Here is a 19,454-nt window from a genome sequence, read left to right as displayed (position 1 = left end):
GAACACTGACTGAGTCACCCCGGACCTGAGACCCCAGGGACAGCTATGACTGGGGAGGAGCCCTGATGCCAGTCCTGAAATGTCCTTGTCTTGAAGTCCTTACAACATGTGGGCTGCATAGGAGAACAGGCTGGGAAAAGCATCAGCTCACAAAAGCATGTTCTGATAAAGATGATGCTAAATATCCATGTTGTTTTCAGTCATGCATATTGAAGAAATTGATTGTTCCTTTCTCATTTTTGAGTGACAATCACAAAAAACAGATGTTACACTGTTATTTTTTGTCACTGGCACCTAGCCCCCTGGCAAGGTTAAAGCAAGTCTTTTGGTATCCTTAGAACAGTAGGGCAGCAGAGCTGCTTCCTTTGTTTACACAATACCATTCTGAATAACATTTGAGGCTAAGATTTTGTTGCTTTGTAATCCATGTTTTGGCAGTCTTCTATTCCACTCCACCCCTCCCCCTCCCCCCCCCCTTTCAAATTTGGTATTCCACAATCCTTGCAAAGCCTAGCATGTATATCTGTCACACAGTAAGCTTTGAAGACAAATACATGTAAGATCCTTGACATCTATGACACCCATTTAGCTTCCACTGAAGAAGGAAGGACGTTTTCAGGGTTATCTTTGCAACTTACTTTCTCAGTGTCTTTTTGAATTCAAGCTTCATAAGTAGAGCAGGACAAATAGACTTCAACATTGTGTCATACATCTCATCTGGATACCTAATATAAATGCTTAATTTTACATAAAACATTGACTACTTCTAACGTTAGATGTTAAAGAAGATGTAGAAGTAAAAATGTCAGTTGTTGACAAATAAATAAAAAAAAAAAGTCATTTGGAGAATGAGTACTATTAATTCCAACATTGATACACGGAACAAATATTTCTTCTAAATCACCATTCTTTTGCTAGGAGTTGCATGTGATGTCTTTGGAAAAAATAAAAACAAAAGCCTACAAAAATTATCCACCTGTTGATCAGATGTACAACATTAGGAATGTGTCACTGATACAATACAAAGAAGCAGAAGGTTCACTGGACATTAGACATCACTTGTCTTCCATTTTAATTAATTGTCAGTAGGAAAGAAAAAATAAGAAGCCCAAAAATAAACAATGAGCAGCTTACTGCTTCTGCAATCTGCACTTTAAGTTGTAAGATCATGTGATAAAGTACTAGACAGTGCTATATAATGTAAATCCTATAGGTGGGTGTTCCAGCAATAAAATTGGAGATTAGTAACTAGAAAAAAAGAATCGTGATTCAAGGGAGAAGGGGAATGGCTAAGTGGAACAATGATCTGACGCTCTGAGCAATTTTAATGGTTTTTACTATAGTGTTTGCAGAAAGACGATGTTTGTTCAAACTTTACCACTTAAAAGTGTTTTTCTGAAATTGAGGAATAAATTGATATCTTTCAACTAAATGGCCCTTGTTCCTCATGTAGCCAGTACTGTAGACACTTTATTTTCTCCCACCAAATGAAAGCTGAGTGAAATAAAAAGTAAAAAGAATATGGAATGAACTCAATTCCCAATTATATATATATAAAGGTGCTAGCTTCCCAGAATGAGTAGGACACTTGTAATATGTTAAAAGCAATTTTATATGACTTGGAATATAAACATCCCCCATCCCCCTAATGCCTGTAGGACATGTAAAGTTACTTTGACAGAGCCCAACAGAAAGATTATACTAATGCTAAAAATCTCATAAAGAGGGAGCATATATAAGTAAGTCACTGTCATCATAAATTAAGCATGCCTGGGACTAACCTCTGGCACTGAGGCACTAGCACCAGACCCTCTCAGTTTCCAAAAGTTATAGTTATGTCCATATTGTTTGTCAGGGATGGGCTCGGGCCCATGTTATCTCCCAGACAATACTTGAGAGTGGGAGACTGCTTGTTGGTCTAGGCCAACATTATGCTCATTGGCCTTCTAACAGTTTAAAATTACAGCCAACTGAGTTCAAGTGGCAACAACATTCATGCACATTTTTTTTACTTACACATGTAGATCTTGGATCTAAGAGACCTAAGAAGCATATTGATTTGAATCATGCCAACTATTCCTTTTTGACCCCGGAAAAGAGAATGTAAGTACTCTGTACTAGTATTTCATCAAGAATGCATAATAAAATGGTCAATAATTGTCATCATTTAAAGTATATCTTAGTAGCAACCAGCCATTTCAGAAACAGCAGTTCTCTGAAAATTAGGAATTTAGAGTAAGCTCGACTGCTTCCTCTGCAGTCAGTGAAGAGGAAATAAACACTTCCTGTCTCAAATCCCATTTTCAGTGGGTTGAAATGATCCCTGAAAGTGCCTGCCTGTTGCCTGCTTATTTCTGCCTTCATTGTCTGCAGAAGGAGAAGTGGCATCATCATTTAGAAAGAAAAAAAACTAGGTGAAATGCCACCACAATTGCCACCTAAGATTTCTGTACCTTCTGCAGGCTTGGTGAATATATTATCTGTGGTAAATGTGTGCATAGAAAGTTCCGCTGAAAGTTTAATTTGCGGCATTCTGATGAAAGGAAAGAGACCTGATACTAAAGTGATATGGTAAGTTGATGCTAGAATACAGGAGGTCCTGCCTTTTAGCCTTTGTTTAGTATGCTGGACCTTGCCAGCAGTAACAACCTTCTATAATTGGGAGAAATAGATATTTTAAAGGCAGAATGGTGTGGTAAAATAGCTCTTCAAAAACAGTTTGGGAGAATACATTCATTGTAGCCTCATGAATCATTTGTGAAATATCTGCCTGTACTACTACTAAGGTTTTCAAGCAGCTTTGTACTTTATGAAAATGAACTTGAAGTAATATGGTCCTGATATGAGGATATGTTGTAACTAACTCTTTTTCAGATTTTACTGGACACGTAGTGTGGAGAATAACTGTCAAATACAAATACCAAAACTGGATATTCTTTTCATAAATCTAGAAGAAATATACTAGATTTATCATAGATCTGTATATTTAGTTTACATCTTTCATAGACAAAACCCTGCAAGACATATTTTTAGATTACTGCATGGTTTCATGTGACTTGAACCTATATTTAATCCCAAATTAAAGTAAATATCAATGTTATTCCAAACTCCCAGAAGCTGGGGACCATTCCAGCAGGTAATTCAATACCAAACTGAAGAACTTGATGTTCAGTGGGCAGAAAAATAAAAATATATCTCAACAAAAGAGGTGATTAATTAGTTGAAAAAACATAAAAGTGTCACCCTGGAACCTAGGAGGGACTTCTATCTAATGAAAAGAGAGATATAATTGCATTAAATGTTCCTATAGTTACACATTTGAGAACTCCCTAAAATCAGGTGATTCAAAGGCAACTTAAGAAATTTGTTTAGATCCCCTCTCTCCTCTAGGATGAATGTGGATTTAGAGAAAGATGCTTAACTGTTGGCACACAGGACTGAAGTCCCTAGGACATCTGGTAACACAAATTCCGTGCTTCCCATGAATCTGCAGTCAAACCTCAAACATTAATAGCAGCCAGTACTTTTTTCCCTGGTCTGTTAAGACCGTAGATAAAATTCTGCTTTCTGGGGCCAGGGCCTGTGAACTAAGGGAAACACATGACTCAAATATACATTTTTTTTCTATTATTGTTAAGAGTAGACATCATCATTCATTCATTTGTTCTTACTTTTATAAAAATCAGTCCATACCAAATAATCCTAGCCTAGTGGCTTGTCTTTGCCAAAAGCATATTTTTTCCAGGCTGTTTTCAGGTTTTGTCAGAACTCAAGAAGTGGTAAATCCACATCATACCTGGCAGCTGTGCCCACAGGTTATTACACAAATATTACTAAACATTTGTGCTTCTCTTTTTGTTTCTATTTGTCTGACTTTAAATTCTCTCGGTTGTTTCTCATTATACACATCTTCCTCCACTGCATCAGAGATATCTATGGTTCTAACTGAACTGCGATTAATTACAAACATGAAATTAAATTGTCAAATAATTCCACATTGATTAGATATGGCAAAGGCTTCCAGGATATGCTGGCCTAAGCTAGGTATAAACCAGAACCTTAAAACAAACCCATATTATCACTCCTTCTAGACCATATGACCTAGTAGTTCATATGCAGATACATGCATTTTGTCATAATTTCCCTTTCTCCCCAGTGTTTTGTAGCTAGCTGTATCTACCTTCAAGTATGCTGCACTGAAGCTTTTTTAAGCCACAATACATTCAGTTATTAGTAAGTACAGAGAAATGCCAGTTCATAATAAGCCAAGATGAAATATTTTAATATCCACTATTTTTTGTCAGTTCTGAAAATGATGAAAGCCTCCCAATGCCATTATAGATTCAGTTCCATGTCTCTGCTTCAACATTGCAAATCTACAAGCAACTCTTATTAACTGTTTTTCTATATTAAAGGTTATATAGTCAGAAGTCTGTGGAGGACTTTGTTTCACTGTAAATAGCAAATTTTCCTCACCAATTTTCAATGTGAATCATTCTTATATTTTTCACTGGTACTGTCAGCATAATATCCCTTGCAAGCATACTAGAGATACTATACTCATAAGTAAAATGCAACATGCATAAGAAATATATATTGTTGTCTGGAGAGAAGAATTTTCCTCAAATTCTTTTGCCATACATTGGCTTTTCTATAAACTTGCCATGAAGGGAATTCAGGAGTCAATATGGAAAAAAGAAAGGAATTCACAAAAATCATCAGTAGGAATAACGAGGAAAATGTGTGTAGTAAAATAAAAATGCAAATTAAATGATGGATGGATGGATGGATGGATGGATGGACAGACGGACAGCATGTGCATGTTTGCCCACATGTTTGCATACATCAGCACATGCAAAGCTATCTCTGTGCATGCATGCACTAGTGTATAAATTCAAAGGACAAAAAATTCAGCAGCCTGACTGTAACTGAGTTTGCAAGAGTCACCCTTCCTGTGACAGTCAATTTCTAGGTATGATCTGCCTATCTGAAGAGGTGATAACACAGCAGACCATAGAGCTATGTGGAGATGCTGAATCAGCTCACATATAGGCAGGCAGGTTCATCCATGTAGCATTATTTAAAAGGCAATCAAGGCATGTGTGTCTGACATTGTTAGCCCCTCATGATGCTGGTAGTGTTACAGTTCTGTCATGCATGCTTCGTAAACATGGATGAGTCCATTACCAGTGAACACCTGAAAGACAAGACAATAACCTGAGATACAGAGCTAAAACAGAGAAAAAAAAATAACCTTATTGTCTCAAAGGATTTATCCAACACAACTGACTGCAAGATTTTTACTGCCCCAATTCATTTATTACAGAAAATTTGAGGGAAGATAATGCTGCCACCATGTTCTTCTTAACAGATCACCCTTCTCAATTAAAAAGCAAGCAATGCATCTCTGATGCACAGATATTGCAAAATCTTCAAAAATTCAGAAATCTAATAGGGGTAAAGCAATTCCAGTTGATGACTACGATTGTTTTCTGTGTTTAAAAAGGCAGTGTGTTTTGTTCTTGTAGAATGTTGAACTGTTCTTGTGTGCTGCTGCCATTGAGCCTGCATTATAATGGAAACATAGAAGATGCCAAGCCCCAGCATGTGTTTCTAATTAAGATTCTTCATTTTTTGTTCAGATGTTAGAGGATGACCTGATTAGCCCTGCCAATTATCAGAGCTCAGCTACTGTGACTTCTTATCTTATTCAATAACTACAGTCTGATTTGCGTATTTGGAGAAGAAAGAACCATATACCTCAAAGAATAGGGCAAATGTCCTGAAGTCCATTGACAATGTGGAAAATTTAGTGTGGATCATAGGGGAACACTTCCAGCCAGCTTTCTGTTCTCAAGCCTTCCATTTCCTCTCATACATTGTAATAAGCAATTAGCACAGCTCAAACCACAACTTACAGCCTAACTGTGCAGGCAGATGTCTATTTTTCAGGTACAATTACGTGTAATAGAATTTATTGCAGTAGAATTACCTGAAATTTTAAAACAACAGGAAGATTTATTTCTTACCATCTAGGATTCCTCAGTGATGTTATGAAATAAGAAGAAACAATAAAATCCTTCCTTGAGAATTAGTGTCTTTTGTCAGCTAGCAAGCAGTGTATTATTTAGAGAAAGCAAAAAATACAGAATCAGTGAAAACAACTGGCATGAAGGGTAGTAGATGAAGTGCCAGGTTAAGTTTGAGCTTTGAAAATGCTTTATTAGGTTATGTTCACATAAAAAGTACTTCAGTATGTCTATTAGGTAAATTGTATACAGTTATCAGAAGATACCTTTTTGTACAAGTATTACCTGTACAAGTATTGCCTGGCTATCGGCTCTTCAGGAGGGACAGGCAGCACAGAGGGGGTGGTGGCGTGGCTCTCTACATTAGAGAATCTTTTGATGTTGTGGAACTCCAGGCTGGGAATGATAAGGTTGAATCCCTGTGGGTTAGGATCCGCGGGAAGGCCAGCAAGGCTAGCATCCTGGTCGGGGGTCTGTTATAGACCGCCGAACCAGGATGAGGAGACGGATGAGGAGTTTTATAGGCAACTGACAGAAGTTGCAAAATCGTCGGCGCTTGTCCTCGTGGGGGACTTCAACTTCCCGGACATATCCTGGAAACACAACACGACACAGAGAAAGCAGTCTAGGAGGTTTCTGGAGAGAGTGGGAGATAGCTTCCTGACGCAGCTAGTCAGTGAACCTACCAGGGGTGGTGCCCCACTAGACCTTCTCTTCACAAACAGAGAAGGACTGGTGGGAGATGTGGTGGTCGGAAACTGTCTTGGGCAGAGTGACCACGAAATGGTAGAGTTCTCTATTCTTGGCGAGGCCAGGAAGGGGACCAGTAAAACTGCTGTATTGGACTTCCAGAGGGCTGACTTTGAGCTGCTCAGGACGCTGGTTGGCCGAGTCCCTTGGGAGCCGGTTCTGAAGGGCAGAGGAGTCCAGGAAGGCTGGGCGCTCCTCAAGAAGGAAATCGTTATGGCACAGGAGCGGTCCGTCCCCACGTGCCCAAAGACGAGCCGGCGTGGAAGAAGACCGGCCTGGATCAACAGAGAGTTGCGGCTTGTGCTTAGCAGAAAAAAGAGGGTTTATAATCTTTGGAAAAAAGGGCGGGCCACTGAGGAGGACTACAAGGATGTAGCGAGGCTGTGCAGGGAGAAAATTAGAAAGGCCAAAGCTCATCTGGAGATCAACCTGGCTACTGCCATTAAAGACAACAAAAAATCCTTTTACAAATATATCAGCGCGAAACGGAGAACTAAGGAGAATCTCCATCCTTTACTGGATGCGAGGGGAAACCTAGTTACTAAGGATGAGGAAAAGGCTGAGGTGCTTAATGCCGCCTTTGCCTCGGTCTTTAGCGGCAATACCGGTTGTTCTCTGGATACCCAGTGCCTTGAGCTGGTGGAAGGGGATGGGGAGCAGGATGTGGCCTTCGCTATCCATGAGGAAATGGTTGGCGACCTGCTACGGACCTTGGATGTGCGCAAGTCGATGGGGCTGGATGGGATGCACCCGAGGGTACTGAAAGAACTGGCAGAGGAGCTGGCCAAGCCGCTTTCCATCATTTATCGGCACTCCTGGCTATCGGGGGAGGTCCCAGTTGACTGGCGGCTAGCCAATGTGACGCCCATCTATAAGAAGGGCCGCAGGGCAGACCCGGGGAACTATAGGCCTGTCAGTTTGACCTCAGTGCCAGGAAAGCTCATGGAGCAGATTATCTTGAGGGTCATCACGCGGCACTTGCAGGGCAAGCAGGCGATCAGGCCCAGTCAGCATGGGTTTATGAAAGGCAGGTCCTGCTTGACGAACCTGATCTCCTTCTATGACCAAGTGACGCGCTTGGTGGATGAGGGAAAGGCTGTGGATGTGGTTTACCTTGACCTCAGTAAGGCTTTTGACACCGTTCCCCACAACATTCTCCTCAAGAAACTGGCTGCTCGGGGCTTGGACTGGCGTACGCTTTGCTGGGTTAGAAACTGGCTGGATGGCCGGGCCCAGAGAGTTGTGGTGAATGGAGTCAAATCTGGTTGGAGGCTGGTCACTAGTGGTGTCCCCCAGGGCTCGGTACTGGGGCCGGTCCTCTTTAATATCTTTATCGATGATCTGGATGAGGGCGTCCAGTGCACCCTCAGTAGGTTTGCAGATGACACCAAGCTAAGTGTGTGTGTCGATCTGCTTGAGGGCAGGAAGGCTCTGCAGGAGGATCTGGATAGGCTGGAGCGATGGGCTGAGGTCAACTGTATGAAGTTCAACAAGGCCAAGTGCCGGGTCCTGCACCTGGGGCGCAACAACCCCAAGCAGAGCTACAGGCTGGGAGATGAGTGGCTGGAAAGCTGCCTGGCCGAGAGGGACCTGGGAGTATTGGTTGATAGTCGGCTGAATATGAGCCAGCAGTGTGCCCAGGTGGCCAAGAAGGCCAACAGCATCCTGGCCTGTATAAGAAGCAGTGTGGCCAGCAGGTCTAGGGAAGTGACTGTGCCCCTGTACTCGGCTCTGGTGAGGCCGCACCTCGAGTACTGTGTTCAGTTTTGGGCCCCTCGCTACAGGAAGGACATGGACGTGCTCAAGCAAGTCCAGAGAAGGGCGACCAAGCTGGTGAGGGGTCTGGAGAACAAGTCTTACGAGGAGCGGCTGAGGGAGCTGGGGTTGTTCAGCCTGGAGAAGAGGAGGCTCAGGGGCGACCTTATCACTCTCTACAGTTACCTTAAAGGAGGCTGTAGAGAGGTGGGGGTTGGTCTGTTCTCCCACGTGCCTGGTGACAGGACGAGGGGGAATGGGCGAAAGTTGCGACAGGGGAGTTTTAGGTTGGATGTTAGGAAGTACTTCTTTACCGAAAGGGTTATTAAGCATTGGAACGGGCTGCCCAGGGAGGTGGTGGAGTCACCATCCCTGGAGATCTTTAAAAGACGTTTAGATGTAGAGCTTAGTGATATGGTTTAGTGGAGTACTTAGTGTTAGGTCGGAGGTTGGACTCGATGATCTTGAGGTCTCTTCCAACCTAGAAATCTGTGATACTGTGATACTGTGATACCTTAGGTTTTAATTTCAATTTGTGGTCACATTCAGACTGCGTCATGAAAACCCTTTTTAAAGCTCTTCTAGATACTACAAAGGCATCAGCCACCTTTCCTCACCCCCTCTGAAGACATACACATACATATCTTGCAGCCGTTTTCGGTGTCTCATCTTGCACCAGCAACATGAAAGAATAGCAAGAGAGATGAGGAGAAGAGGAGCAAGTTCACCAGCTGAGAAAGCAAATGTTTTTAGAATAGAGCTGCATACGCAAAGACTTAGCCTGGAGGTGGGTGTTAAGATAACTTTTTAAAAACTGACAGTAAAAATGCAGTGCCCATAAATGGTGGGCCAGATGGTTATCTTTCTGCTGTAACAGGTTATGCTTCAAATACTGCAACGCATATGTATTTGGTGTGTGAGATGATTTTTCCTCTTGGTGACATATATTCCTAGCCATTGCACCCAAAACTTTCTGTATTGATAACACCATAGATAGACTGGGAGTTTTCCAGGCATTGGGATCGCAGGTTTACACTTTCTTGACAAGGGTGTCCATAATCTTGCTTTCTCCTTGTGGTTACCCCAGGCAGCCTCTAACACACTTACACATATTGAACCATATTTTTACTATGAAGAAGATCATGTCAAACAGGACTGAAAAGACTATGTATTTGGGGCTTGTGAAGATATTTACTGCACCTCATGAAATGAAGGATGACTTCTCAACCCTCACCATACTGCCAACAAGTTAGATCTCTGGGTTCAGACCTTTGTCTGAATTCCCCATCTAACCAATCAAAAGAGACAGAGAGTGATTCCCCACACCATCTTTAGGAAGGAGTAAAGCTGTGCAGAAGTAGAATGCTTAATTTCAGCATAAGTAGATGCTTAATTTTCAGGTGTCTGAAGTGAAGGCTGTCCTGAGAGTGTTTACACAGTGCCTTAGCGCAGGAGAGAAAGCCTCCTATAAATGCTCACCCTGACATACTACACAGTATATTCCCAATGGGGACCACTCCAGCCTAAGCAAACACAACCTGACTCTCTGGGAATCTAACAGAGTTAAAAATAAAAATAAATAAAATCTTTAGTTTGAAAAATATATTATGATGTGTGTGACTGGAATTGTTAATTTGTTTCATTGAGGTTTAGAATGTCTTCACCTTTGTCTTTCAAAATCTTTTTCAAAAATAATTTTACTCCTGTAGCAAGCTTTGCAGAGTTATGTGGGATTACAGTTATGAAGATTGTACTCTGCTAGAACTCACTAGCCTGAGTTGCACTTGTAACTCCCACAGACTTGCACTAGAAATTTTAGGCTCATCAGTCTCAATGTAACTTTTCAAAGTGTGATAACAGAACCCATGTCACTCAGATGTTTTTACATATTAAACTGCATTTTGCTGAAGTCTAGATCCTGAAGTCTCTCTTGTTACTAGTCCTTTCCAGTAAGGTTGCTTAACTGAAAGTAGGAAGGCTTAAGGAGTAGGTAATTAGTGTGCTTACTGTGGGAGGGAATTTGAACAAACAAAAGAAAAGCAAAAGGAGTTATAAGCTTCTGTGTAACCATGAAGGGAAAAAAATAAGAAAAGCCCTTTTTACTGTACCTTAGGGAGGTTCATCACATCATATTTCAATAATAGGAGTGTTCTCAAGAAAAAAAGAGGCAGGAATGTACAAGGTTCTGTCTTTAGACTCCTGCTGAGCAATAATGGAAGTATAACTAATTAAGGGCCTGAACAAGGGCTCATTGAAGCCAAGTGAAAGCCTCCCACTGATTTCAATGGGTCTTGGATCAACTTTAAATGTGTAGAGTGTAAATATGACTGCATTAAAAACATGATGAGCCAATGTCTGCTTTCAGTCAGGGTGGTTATATTATGCCAATCCTCACCCAGAGCTGGTTCACAGCTTCCCAGGAGAATCAAAGGTTAATATTCCAAAATGGAGAGCTTGAGCCAAGCTACTCCTGATCTGAAATGGGTAATGGGCAAAGCTGGTAGAGAAAGGACTTGGTGAGACAGGCTTGCTGCTGCTCCTGCCCCTGAATGGATGAAGGACAAGAAATTAATACCTCTGCAATTGTTTGTCCCCATCTCCTTGTACATACCCATCTCAAGCAGCCTGAATTTCCAGAGCTTTGGCTAGATCAAGCTGCAAGTCAAACACAATTTTTGAAATTCCCAGTAGTTTAGTGTCTACTTTTCCTGTGCATTTGCCTGTACATAAAGCCAGTCCTGCTTTCACCAGTGACAATGATCTTTCTATCACACCAATCAGGTAGCCCTTCTTTCTTAACTTGTAAGAACTGAAAGCCAATGACTCTATCAGGGAATGACACTGATTTTATAATTACTTTTAGCTCAGAGTCCTGACTATTTTAATGCTAAACAGTTTGTAAAGAATGGAAAATCTTTAAGTGCATTATATATTAGCCCCCTCAGTTTCCCAAAATATTTCTTTTTAACTCCTTAGCTATTTACAGTATATATTAGCCTGCTTCTTAGTCAATGGATATCCTCCCCAGTTCCCAAGTGTGGTCTGACTTCATATGCACAAACTTCATATGTCTGTTCCTGAGTTTTCTAAGGACTGTTACAGAGGGGACTGTAAATGTTGACTCAGCAATGTCATAGGAAAAAAAAAAAAAAAAACTAGTTTGAAAGGCTATTAGCAGTCCAAATAAGAGTTTGGAGAACCAAACCTTTGATTTTCAGTGTGTTACTCTTCTCTTTTGCATCTTGTTAAACACGTAATGTCAAGCTGCCCAGGAGACTTCTTGCATACATATCTTAAGAGCAGCCACATCTTTTCTCTACCCCAAAACATAAGTAGACAAAAGCCTACCCATGCAACAAACATCTGTTTACTCTCTTGTATTCTGATTCATTGGAAAAGATTTGCAGAAGAAATGTAATATGTTGACAAGTGGGAGGCGGGTTCACTCAACTGTGACTAAAAATTATCCATGATGAAAAAAATATGTCTTCTTTCCATTCCTGTGGTAATTCTAAGCTGTAAAATGATTGCTCTTTTCCCACAAAAAAAAAAAAATTAAAATTAAAAAAGGGGCGGGGGCAGAGTGAATTAGTGAGAAAACAAGAACTTGTCAAAAATTTATGGAGTTAGGCCTGTTATTAAAAGAGTCAGTTTAAAGTCATGGACTCTGCCAAATTTAACACCCTCTTCAGCCTACTGAAAGAGCAAAGTTGAATTAGTAGACTCCTTTGCAATGGCAAATATTTTAAACATCTGAAATGCTGGAACTCTACATGCTATGCAAATCAGATATAATCCTCTGTACTCTAGTTCTAATCAAAATAAAAGCACATCCTCAGTTCAAGCCAGAAAACAGAAAAGTTGGGCAAACACACAAGAGCATACATTATGCAAGTTGGAATGAATAAATAAATAAATAAATCTTATTTCCCAATGACCAATAGAAAAGGAAAAATAGAGTCAGGAGTCAATCTGTTGTTTTTTTTGTTTTATTTTGTTTTTGAACAATTTCTTATTTTATTAATTGGTTAATGAATGGTACAGCTGAATTCAAAAACCTACCGTATAAACATGCAGTATGCACACAAGACTAAACTGACCCTGATGGGAAAACAGATATGATTGATAGTTGATCTTTATAAGATAGATTGTAAAAAAGTAAGTGATTTCATGCTGTTGTTTGTTCTCTGGGGTAACTCGTAACATTACCTTAACTTTGTTCAGATTAACTCCTTAGGTACTATTTTACATATACTTTCTTTTTAATCAATGATCTATTGCTCACTAGTTGTGATAATCCTTTTTTTCTTGAGAAACAAAGTAAACATGAAAAAAAAAGATTAAATCAAGAATAAACAAAAAAGTCAGAGACAGTAAAGAACCTTTAAAAAGAAAAAATAAATGTCTCTAGAACAAAAAAGAGGAGATTTTTCCCCTTAGACAAGATACAACATGTGTTCTGAATGAGTGTATAAAAATGTTGACCAAAGAAAAATATATATCTCACTTCACAAATTGATTTATCCTCATAGTTCTAAACCTTCACACTGAAAGTATTCTGAAACCTTATGTCACTATTACCATTACCTTGCTGTCACCAACTGAATTCCAACAATGTCTACTAATGAATGAATTAATCATTCTATTGCCCTGTAGGAAGTGATAATGCAGTTTGAGTCCTGATATCAAGTAAGAGTTGGTATCACACATATGATAGCTAGAAAGATAGACAGACAAACAGACATTTGTATATACACATACATATATGTATCTTTTATTGTGAAAAAGTATGTGACAATAATCCTTCCTTTAGACCAGTGCAGCAGATGGTGATTTTGGATATCACAAGCAAACCCTAGCTCTGTGTTTAGGTAGATTTATTCAAGCTCAACATGGTCAAATACAAATATCTCTTTTCTTAGAAGTTTTTTGGATAGAAGACAGATCTCAGTGCAAATATCTTTAGACTATATTTCATAAATGAACAAAGATTTGGAAAGGGGAAGCTCCTTATTTTATCCAAATTAAATGATACATCTATAATCCAAATCAGTCCATTTATTTTTAGACAAAAGTGAACACCCTAGGGGATACATGAAAAAGCTGTGTAGATTGGTTTGTGTTCTAGCAAGTTCAGATATTTGGCCCACAGCCTAAAGTGATTACTAAGCAGAAATAAAATGGATATTTCAAAGTTCCATTTGACTTATAAATCTTTGTTTAGTAAGAAGTACTATTGACATTTGTTACTGTTAAATTTTAATTAGTCCAACTTGAAAAGTCAATGTTTTAACCTAATGATTTTTGAACAAGAAAAAAAAAAAAAAAGCAGAACACATTGCTGGGCAATTGATAAGGAATGATAAACACAGGAATTCAGGATACAATTTTGCTACTGCAGTTTTTCTATTTAACATCTTTGTCGATAACGCAGAGAGTAGAATCAAGTGCAACCTCAGCAAGTTTGCCAATGACACTAAGGTGTGTGGTGAGGTTGACATGTGGAAGGGAAGGGATTCCATCCAGAGGGACCTTGCAGGTTTGAGAGAACCTCATGAAATTCAACAAAGTCAAGTGCCAGGTCCTGCATCTGGGTTAGGGCAATCCGAAATGCAAATACAGGCTGGGCAGAAAAAGGATTGAGAGCAGCCATGAGGAGAAGAACTTGGGGGTGCTAGTTGATGAGAAGCTCAACATGAGCCGGCCAACTGTGCTTGCAGCCCAGAAAGCCAACTGTATCCTGGGCTACATCAAAAGAAGCACGGCCAGCAGGGCAAGGGAGGTGATTCGCCCCCTCAACTCTGCTCTCACGAGACCCCCTATGTGGAACACTGTGTTCAGCCCTGGGGTCCCCAGCACAAGAAGGACATGGACCTTTTGGAGCAAGTCTAGAGGAGGGCCATGAGGATGTTCAAAAGGCTGGAGCACCTCTCCTATGAAGGCAGGCTGAGGGAGTTGGGATTCAGTCTGGAGAACATAAGGCTGTGGGGAGGCCTTATAGATGCCTTTCAGTACCTACAGGGGGCCTATAACAAAGCTGGAGAGGGAATCTTTGTCAGGAAGTGTAGTGAAAGGACAAGAGGTAGTTTAAAAACATCTTTAAGCTAAAAGAGGGTAGATTTAGATTAGATATAGGGAAGAAATTATTTACTATGAGGTTAATGAGGCATTGGAACAGGTTGCCCAGAGAAGCTGTGGATGCCCCATCCCTGGAAGTGTTTAAGTGCATGCTGGATGGGGCTTTAAGCAACCTAGTCTAGTGGGAGGTGTCTCTGCCCATGGCAGTGGGGCTGGAAAGAGATGATCTTTGAGGTCCTTTCCAACCCAAACTATTTTTTTTATTCTCATATACACCAAAAATTAATAGCAAATGAACAAATTTTGTTGAGATTATGTCATCATTTGTATTGGCTATTTTTACACCACAGATTCCTACCAACAAGGCACTGTTTAGAGATTTGACAACTTGCTGATATAGCTGTTCTGACAGTATTTCTTAGGACATATCCACTTAATCCAAAATTCATATCTGTAATATCATGTCTTATTTCACTTGAGACACATGAAGTCGTCACAGAGAGGACACCTCTTATTGCAACTCCAGAACCAATTTTCCAGTAAAACGTACAAACATTCCAATAGCAGTAAAGAGATCCTTATACAAGTATAGCCATTAGAATAAAATACATTAACACATACAGTGCAACTATATCACAAATACTTCTCAAAATATATTTCAAAACCATTTTTCAACATTGCCACTAAATACTTGGTGCTAGTTACCACACAGATTACAGCTCACCTTTTGAAGAATTAGTATTGCAGTACTAACAATTGTAGCTATGTAAAACTTCCATGTTGCTTACATACTCTCATTTGGAGTAATTTAACCAATATGCCCGTACTGTTTTCCAGAAAAAAAAAAAAAATGAGGATCAGGTTCTTTAAGTTTTTGAGGTGCCAAAATAGGCAGATCTATCCCATGAAATGCTTTCAGAACTGGCTGGACATCTACTCTCATTCATTTATCAGTGTCAGCACCAGCGTAGATGTTTTTGAAATTTCCACCGGTCTCCATATGTACTCCAGAGCTCAATGTCTTTTATAATTTGACACAGTGTTTCTTACGCTGGCAGGGTGTAAAATAGCAGAGAAAAGAGACCACAAATAGAAGAGAGTATTATGGTCATTGTGTTGTGTCTTTTCTGACCAGAGCAGCCAGTAAAGTTAAACCAAATTCATAGCCTTCTGAGCAGCCCAGAAGGATTTAAATTGTGCACAAGGGCAGGCATACTGATGAATGAATTCCCTGCAGGGAACTCAGCAATTCAGTCTGGGGTACTCCTAAAAGGATATTGGGTAGCTTCATGGGTTACAGTTGATTTGACAAGAGTGATAAATGGAAATAGAGGCCACAAAATCTCCCGTCTCACCTCCCCCTTTCAATTCCACTCTTGATAGACTGTACACATATTAACAGCTTTCTATGCCTTTCAAGGATATGTATTTCTGGCAAGGACATACACTTTTCTGACAAGGTTTACAGAACATTTTGTTTTGCACCATGCATACGCATGCTGCTGGATCCTATTTCTATTATATATTCAAACACTACACATAAGATTGCCATCACACAATCTGTCTTGTGCTGTCCCAAGGAGAAGAAAAGGTCCAAACTGTGATGTAAAAAATAATTCTCTCTTTACTAATTATCATCCAGAATTTTCAGACCTGGTCTTTCTTTCCTGTTAAGAGAAAAACACTACGGTAGCTGTTCCTCACCTCTCCTCATCCATTCTTTCATCCATCTGCACTGTTGTTAGTAACTTCAAGGAAGTTTCTCAATACCAACACATCTAACCAGGATTCTAACTACTAAACTATCTAACTTCTAAATACTAAACAGTATTCCGTCAATAGAAGTCCTCATGCCCTTTTCTATTATATCACCACAAAACAAGTTCAATAGCATTTAACCATCCGCTTAAACAGGTGTGCCATTGCTTTCATGATTAAAGAGATTTTGCAGTATTGTTACTTTAATCTATGATGAAGGTTAGCAAGAACATGTGTAGACTTTGTCAAGAACTTTAGACAATCAATAATTTTCATCTCAGTCAAAAATACTACAGCACTAAATGTACTTTGTATAGTCATCAGCAGGTGAGCTCAAGAATTATCAGAGCTAAGGTATTTATACTACCTATTGCGAAAGAACAGAGAAAACAGTGTTAAATTAATCTCTGAAAGGGATGAATTAATGCATATTTTACATTAAATTAGTAGTCTTTTGGTACTGCTGGATGACTTTACCTGGATATGGATAAAATGAAAAGTCAAACTCACTTTTTCATGGATGAGGTCAAATCCTAGAGACTTCCATTTAAATAAATAAAAATAAAAATAATAATAATAAAAAAGTAAGTGTCCATTGTAGTCACGACAGTTACACATTGAGTTATTCTCCAAGCCTTACCACATCTAGAGTAAGGAGGATGTAACTTTATACTCTTCTCAGAAAACAGGGCAAGCAGAGGGCTGTAGCAAAGCAAGAATACAGAGCTACTCCATGTGTAAAAGGTGTGCAAGGAAGAGTCTATGGAATACATTTAAAGATAATTTTTTACCTGATTAAAAATTTTATCTTGTACCTAGAAACTCATAACCTAACCAAATACACCAAAGGCAATGATTATTCTGGGTCTGAAATTGTGCCCCAGGGGTAAAAATAATGACAGACATGGCTTACCAAGACCTTCTGGAAAGCTACTTAAATTTAATGAACCACAGAATCATCACTGTTTGAGACTCTGATGGCACATCTTCTGCACTGTCTGTGCATAATTCGTGCAGCAGAAAAAGACACAAACTCCTGTGAAATTGTACTATATGAATTCTTCACTTCCTAGCAGTAAGTTCAGTCCAAGCAATGGCTCCTTCTTAGCTTCTAATTTTCAAAGAATTTCCAATGAATTAATGTGTTTGAGACCTCTAATCCCTCTGAGAAATGTGATTGAAACTGATCTCAAAACTGTTGAAATGTTGTTAGAAGAGAAAATAAAGACACTGTAGTCACAACAGCCTTGTTTCCACAGGAAATCAGAATAAAAAAGAATAATAGTCCAGGGTTCATTTAAAAATATATTTTACTGTAAATGTCTGAATTTGGGGGGAAAAAAAAAAAACACCTGAAGTTGGCATAGGAAAAAGTATTAACATCAATATTTCCAAACAGAAGAATTTAGGCATTTCTTTCAGTCACATCAAATATCTGTCTCTGCTGTAGCATCTCCATTAAAGTGCAAAGAAGAATTCACCAGTTTAAATTTTCCTTCGGCACTGCCAGAAAAGACCAGTGATTCATCCATCTAACTGCCATTGTTTTGGCTGGGGAAAAAAAAAAAAGAAAAAAAAAACTTGGATGCACATGTCCACATAATCTATTGGAACCTAACAGTTATCTTATTTCCAGAGTGGTTTTATTTAGTTCTCCTCCCTATTAAGCTGTTTTCACTTTCTTCTGTCAAACAAAAAGAAGCATCTTGGACCTTTAAGGTCTAATGCAAAACTCCAAAAGCTCAGTTCTTTCCCCTTTTCCTCAAACATCTTACACTAAACCCATCAAACAATGTCCAATCTCCTGAGACAGATCTAAATAGGCTGGTACCCTTCACACAGTGTGTCTTATGAATAATTGCTCAAGACTCAAACACATTGTAGACATATTAGCACAGTACTATGTCTAACCTAATAAATTTGGCTTCTCAGCAAACTGATTAGCTACTCTAGGAGATTCTGCCTTGTTAACACAACAGTTCTGCCTCTGGTCTCCAAACCGGGGCTGTGCTCTACCACAAAACTCATCCCCCTGCCCCATCAGCTAGTCAGACCCTCACATTGTCCCCCATCCCCAAGCAATCCTCTCTTTCATAATTCATGTGGATTTCTCTGTCCTTTGTATTCCTTTGACCTCCCTCAAGGGAAGAGGAAATATTTCTGTGAGATATTTCCTTGCCCCTATCTGATATTCTCCCTCTATTGCCCCCTTTTCCCTATTCTTGCAGCATGAGCTGGTTCTGCTGAAGGCAGGTCATTTCCTCAGGACTAACTACAAAAAGCCAAATTCCATTGTTTATCCCCATAGAAATTACGAATAAGGTACCATTTTATATGGCTATGCCTGGTAGAACAGGTCTTGAAGAATGAGTTCAAGATTTTAGCTCAATAAAATAAATAGCAACAGCAGGGAAAATGAAAGGGGAAAGGGAGAGGGAGAGGGAGAGGGAGAGGGAGAGGGAGAGGGAGAGGGAGAGGGAGAGGGAGAGGGAGAGGGAGAGGGAGAGGGAGAGGGAAGTGCATTAAATGTACCTTCTGTAGATCTGAGGCCTTCCGATTCAGAGAACACTAAGAAAAACAGGTTTAAATCACAATGTATTTCAACAAATATACAAACGAAACATGAAGAGTGCCATATTGGGCTGTCCATCTACCAGGAGAGAGGTCCATGAGGAGACAGGCCAGGGGGTGGGTAGATGATTCATGGCTCTTTTCAATTTTTCTAATCTGGCTCAGATTATAATCATGAATTTCAGTAATAGAGATACTGCAAATAACTTCTGTAATAAAAAAATGTACTGCATTGTGCTAGACAGAATGAAGAAATGATTTAAAAACATTATAACAAAATTTATGCTGAAGAATACAGCCTAGGGATCTCAAAGCAGTAGGACAGATTTTATTCGCTAAAAAAACTTCAGTGGGATATTTCTCTTTTCAAATAAGGAAGTATAATATAATTATAGTATAATAAAGAAGTATAAAGTGCCTGAGTTAGATACACTGTGCACATTTTATGGAAGTGGAACAATGACATGATCAATCCGTTAGTTCTTGACTAGTATTAACTATATGTTTGGGCAT

General features: G+C 39.6%; 1 protein-coding gene across 6 annotated transcripts in view; it reads left to right on the top strand.

Moving 5' to 3' along the window:
• Positions 1 to 19,454, top strand: part of KCNJ6 (potassium inwardly rectifying channel subfamily J member 6) — a 173,463-nt gene that overhangs the window by 19,493 nt on the left and 134,516 nt on the right. For 3 of the 6 annotated variants that reach the window (XM_083801185.1, XM_083801182.1, XM_083801183.1), the window contains exon 2: positions 2,025 to 2,103. The exons of the other annotated variants lie outside the window; for them this stretch is intronic. The gene's annotated coding sequence lies outside the window, so the exon portion shown is untranslated. The remainder of the gene's footprint in view (positions 1 to 2,024; positions 2,104 to 19,454) is intronic. 6 annotated transcript variants of the gene reach the window in all.

This window comes from Anser anser (genome assembly GCF_964211835.1).
Source record: "Anser anser genome assembly, chromosome: 1".
Taxonomy (NCBI): domain Eukaryota; kingdom Metazoa; phylum Chordata; class Aves; order Anseriformes; family Anatidae; genus Anser; species Anser anser.
The sequence above is the reverse complement of the archived record's forward strand: the minus strand, read 5'-3'. Positions and strand labels throughout refer to the sequence as shown.